This window comes from Lycium ferocissimum, chromosome 3 (genome assembly GCF_029784015.1).
Source record: "Lycium ferocissimum isolate CSIRO_LF1 chromosome 3, AGI_CSIRO_Lferr_CH_V1, whole genome shotgun sequence".
Classification (NCBI taxonomy): Eukaryota; Viridiplantae; Streptophyta; class Magnoliopsida; order Solanales; family Solanaceae; genus Lycium; species Lycium ferocissimum.
Genome location: NC_081344.1, coordinates 22,489,238 through 22,495,465, shown reverse-complemented (window position 1 = coordinate 22,495,465; position 6,228 = coordinate 22,489,238).

The following is a 6,228-nucleotide window of genomic DNA, read 5'->3' as shown; positions in this document are numbered from 1 at the left end:
GAAAACACCGACATAAATATTGGTGTTTTCATTACTAGCCAGCTCCCCATCACATAGGCAGACTCTCATGAGAGTGTTAGATGATGCATACGTACCAGTTGGTACAAGCAGCGAAGCTTTAGCTGGGCTGGTAACCCACATTATCGGAGAACACAAAATCTGCTTCTCAAAAGAGAAGTTGCCAGCAGAAGGGACCTCTCACAATAGGGCCCTCAACATCACCATGGAATGCGGAGGCAAGGCAATAGGGATAGTGCTTGTGGATAATAGATCATGCCTCAATATCTGCCCCATCACCACCTTAACACAGCTCAGTTATGATATGAGCAAAATACGTCATAGCGGGACAAATGTCAGGGGATTTGATGGGTCCCAAAGTGACTTCCTAGAAGAAGTGGACTTGTAGATCCAGGTTGGACCTGCCTCTTTCACAGCAGAATTCTAGGTCATGGCAATCACCACCAACTACAATATGCTCTTGGGAAGACCCTGGATACACTCCGCCGGCACAATCCCATCAACTCTACACCAGGCCATCAAATTTAAATGGCAAGGATGGGAAATTGTAGTGGCAGCTGAGAAGGATATTCAGAAGTATCCTTACAACATCATTCCTGTGATCGAAGGGAGCCCTTACTTGCCAAACTTTCATGCAGTGGAATATGTTGGGGCCACACATGCGGAGGAAGAGGTTGGTAAACCCATGCTAGCAGTCTATAGAATGATTGCCTCTACCATGCTGAGAAATGGTTTTGAAACAGGAAAGGGTCTAGGAAGGGACCTCGAAGGGATAACAGAGCCCGTGCCAATCCCAAAAAAAACTACCACTTCGATCTAGGGTATACCTGTTGACACCTAATTTTTACCTCATAAAATGCGTATTTTAATTTTCAAAGTTCCCGAGTCCAAGACGGAGTAAGGATGCTCTTAAAAAAAATTCAAAATTTCAAAAATTCCGAGAAAATTACAAAAATTGGCATGTTAATTATTATTTCATAAAAATTGACGATTGTAAGAAAATTACGAGTTTATTTACTTTTATAAATATAATTTGAAATGAAGATACATATCCCGCTTCGTGTAGGTCGGAAAAATTGATAATTGAAACAACGTACGAATTACGGCTCATTTTGACCGCATTTTTGACATTTCTAAATATTATCCGGAACCATGTCAATATTGGGCTCATATTAACGCTCATATTTTAAAACGACGTATTATTAATTTTGTTTCCGTCAAAAAGGGTTTTAGACGAATACGTTTTAAAAAGAAGCTGTATTTATTTTTAAATATGAGGTACAAGGTTTGGAAAAGGTCTTTTATTTAAACTAGGGGTTCATTTTAAATGCTTTAAAAACTCGGGGATTTATATTAAAAGGGGAGTGAAAAGTTTAATAAAATAATCCTTTTCACCCCACCCCCCCCCCCCCCCCACATTTCCTCATTTCCGCCCCGATCCCTTCTCTTTTCTTCTCAAGCAAAAATGGTGACTTTTTTAGGGTTTGATTAGAGATCAAATTCACGGTGTTTCATGGCAGTTTTACATCGGATTTTTGAGGGCTTTTGTCCTCTATCATGTTTCCTCATGATTGCCAGGTTTATTTTTGTATAATTCGTATTTTTTGCTTCCTTTGGAGATTGTGGAAGTTGAAACTACCAGTTGATGATGTCCTAAAGAGAATGAATATTAGTATCGTATCTAGATGTAGATGTTGTCTGGACCCTCATCAAGAGGAGACAGTTCAACATTTATTCTTAACAAAAAGTGTGAATTTATTAAAGCAAAGAATATGGCAATACTATAATGCCGTCATGGGGATAATTGATCCAAGGATACCGATTCATCGTACAATAGTACAATGGTGGAATATGCAGTCCTATAAAGCTCAAGTGTTTCAGCTATGTAGGTGCACTTAAAGATTCATATGTTGGTAACTATGGAAGAGAAGAAATACTATCATGCATGGGGGTAAGATGAATAAAATAAAGGTGATATATGGGATCAACTACAATTTGCACCACCTGGTGAAGACATTATTTCCTTGGCTAAGAAACATTCCATATGACCATATGATTGGCCTCAGATGGTGAAATATTTGGAGGATTACAAGCCTAAAGTGGGATATAAAAGGGTGCAATGAAAGTGTCCTGATACAGGCTGGTTCAAGTACAATACAGATGGGGCCTCAAGGGGCAATCCAGGACTGAGTTCAGCTGCTTTCTACATTAGAGATGAAGTTGGAAACCTGATATATGCTGGTGTAAGAGGATTAGCTGATACAACAAATATTACAAAGAGAATCTGTGGCTATATTGGATGGTATTGACTTCTACATTAAAAATGATCTGGTGCCTATAATGATTGAATCAGATTCTTTGTCCATGGTATATATTATACAAAGAGTATGGGAGATTCCATGGAAGATCAGTATGGAAGTTAGTAAGATCAAATTTTGGAGGAACAAGGGGCAAGTGCAGTTTGCTCACATCCTTAGGGAAGGCAATGCACTTGCAGATTTTTTAGCTAACTTGGTTTTTGATTTTGCGCAAACGCCATTCATTGGCTGAATTGCCAACAGGTGCAAAGAAGATTCTCAATAGTGACAAGATGATGATGCCTAACTTCAAATGCAAGGTATACAGAATTAGAGAACCATACTGAGATACTTATACACATCAGACTTCTATATACAATCCAACAGTTTAAGAAACATGGTTTAATTTTTCAATGAAGTAAAGATTTCTGCAAAAAAAAAGCCTGTTCTGATTGTTGAAAACCTGATTGTATAACTAAGGTTATCCTTCTTCGTGTGTGGTATTAACAGAAATGTTCATCCTGCTAACAGGATTTCTTTAGCTACCTAATCCAGCTACAAACATTCAGCATGGCCACAGAAGTAAGATTGAACAAATATACTGGATACTAAAGGATAGCAACTATGAGGAACTTCCTACCACACTTCTTCTTGAATGATTTTCAGTGATATTTGATTTCATAGCACCTGGTGAGAGCTTGAGGTGACTAATAATGGCATCAATCCAAAGAAGGGGTGTTCTTGTGTGCAGTTCCTTCATTTTTGTACTTGGCTGCCCTTACAATGCTTAAACTTTTTTTCTTTCCTAGGACAGAGTAGTATAGTTTATTTTTTCAGTTTCTTCCACTTTTGTTCTGTAAATATCTTGACTGTTTTTTGAATAAAGATCCAACAGCATCAGTCTGGTTGGTTTTGCTTAAAAAAAAGGCATTATGGGTATTTTTAGCTTTGTAATCTAATGTAGATTAACGAATTGATATACTTTCATCGTTCAGAAGCTTTTCGAAAAGGGAAGCTCTAGTGGATTAGTTCATGGCACATGTTCGGCCCTCGAGGTAGGTTACAGCTTACCTATTGGTTACATTCTGATTAGCGAAGCATATGTAGATGATAGTTATTGACCGGAAAAGAGTGATAGGACTTCGGACATGGTGTGGAGGTGATTCCAACTTGGTTGGTATTGACAACTATTATGTGGGCTTGTTGCCATATTTGTGATATTTGTGAAACTTGACTGCTTCATCTCTATCTCTTAATAGCTCACTTATTATCTGGAAAGGAAAGACAATGTGAATGAATCAAACTGTGATGTGTACTTCATGGCAAGTTTCTGTTGGTCCCAGGATATGTGATGTTGTTTGAGGTTGATTCATACATGGTGCATGTATTCCTTATTGCATAATGTGATCTGATATGTTGTGATTGAAATGATGATAAGTGAGAGAGTGGAGCCTCTGAAGTCTTTGTCGGGGAGCATAAAAGAAAGATAAGAGCTCATGATCCAAGGTCTTTATCAAAGTAAGATAAGAGCTCGTGATCCGAGGTTATTTATCGAAGCGAGAGAGTGCTCGTGTCCGAGGTCATTTGCCGGGACGAGGGGTACATGGACTTCACGGGTCCCCCATGAGTCATGGCTGGTGCGCAGCGCTTAGTACGTGTGTGTACGGATATGGAAAGTTGGCCAGTGCATTGCATACATCTACATTCATTCATCTATTCTTGGTTATTTACTTGACACTTTATACACTTCATCTGATCTTATATGTGTTCGAACATGTTTCATGATTGTACTTGATTGCTTATCTGCTCTATCTGTTAGTTTATGTCCATTTATATGTGTGAACTAATCGTTGTCGGCCTATGATACCTACGAGTATGTGTGTTTGTACTCATACTACTCTTGTTGCACTTTTTCTTGAGTGCAGAGTTCGTTGCTAGTTCTACTTCCCGACCTCGTGAGTGATCCGTGCCCCCTTGCCAGAGATTTCAGGGTGAGCTACTTGCCTGATCTGTAGCCCGGAGACTCCTTCTTTCTATATTTGTCCTTTCACATTCTTGAGACAGTATTCTAGTTTGAGACTTGTATTATTCAGCCAGACTATGTATTTATTATTAGTAGCTCTTGTATGACTCATACCAGGTTTTGGGGTTATATATATTAGTACTTCCCCACTGTGTTTATCTACATATATTGAGACTGTTAGTATGATATATGTTTATTTCCGCATTGTTGAATGTTAACTAAAATGAGATAGCTTTAAGGGAAGGGTTCGCCCACTAGGGGTATAGTGTGGGTGCCCGCACGAGCCACAAGTTGGATCGTGATAGAGTCCTTACCATGTAAGATAGTTGTTGCCAAATTATCATTAGAAGATGGCAACGAGTTCAGGAGCACGATAACTTTATCTTCCTCTTTGACCCTTACTCCGAGGTATGCTAGCTGCGTGATTAGTCCATTAAGAGCATTTAAATGTGACAAAAAATATACCTTCGCCTATATGTAGGTCGTATAATTGCTTCTCTAGGTATAATTTATCTGTCAACGTCTTGGACATCTACAAGTTTTCCAACCTTATACAGATACCACATGTACTTTTTGACACCTAATTTTCACCTCATAAAACGTATATTTTAATTTTCAAGTTTCCCGAGTCCAAGACGGAGTAAGGATGCCCTTAAAAATTAGATTAATTAATTGAAAATTTAAAAATCCAGTGATAATTGCAAATTTGACATTTAATTATTATTTTCATAAAAATTAATAATTACAAGAAATTACGAGTTATTTACTTTTACAAACGTGATTTGAAAAGAAGATGCCAATCCCGCTCCGTCTAACTCAGGAGAATTGTTAATTAAGACGACGTATAAATTACAGCTCACTTTGACCATGTTTTTTCACATTTTTAAATAATGCCCGGAACTATATCAATATTAGGCTCGTTTTGAAACTAATTTTTTAAAATTGCGAATTTTAAAATTTTAATTACCCTAAATAATTATTTTTACTTAGTAATATGACTATTTATAATATATAGTTTTTAATTGATTTAAATTAGGGAGGGGGGTCTCATATGCTATTTTACAAAATAAGGGAGTGAAAGCTTTAAAAAAAAAGGGATATGAAGTTTGTTAAAACAAACTTCACACCCCCCATCTTTCATTTCGTTACTCGACCCCTTTCTTGTTCGTTTGAGGCGATTTGATTCTCTTCATTAGGATTTCACTATTGTGATATTTTCATGGTGATTTGCGGCCATTTTTTGCCAAATTCTTGAGGGCTTTTATTCCCAATCACGAATACTCGTGATTTTCGTGTTTAATTTCCTTTGAATTTCATTTTTTCATCCCAAATTGAATCGTGTTTAGGATGTTACTGAGCTATTGCTGTGCTTATGGTTGCTACGGGTGTTGTTCCAGAGTCTCTTAGCCATTTTGTGCACCATAAGCATTCTATGAGGGAATCTAGGGAAACTTCCTATATGGTTCACGGTTGAAAGTACAAAATTGGGGATTTTATCCTAACTTAGTACCATTGTAACGTTGGTTGTACTATTTTTTGCTGAATGTGTGACCCACTGTACTATCCTAGTATTTAGGATTTATTGGATATTTTGTGTAACTTCTAGTACTATCCGTTGGTAATTATCCGATTTTTGTTAAAATTGTTGAATATAGGATAAGGTAGTACATTTCTGTTAGATATAATCTGGTCCTTTCTCGAATTTAAATTTTTGTGGTGAGATGGAAATTATGGTATTTTGGGGGGAAATTTGTTTGGATGAAAGACATTCCCTTTTTTGTCCTTAAAGCCCTAATTGTTTGCTATAAATAGAAGGTAATTGTGCCAGTTTTGAGATCAGACCTCTGGCCAAAATTTTCTAAAGCATTCAAGAAATATACAATTCCAAAA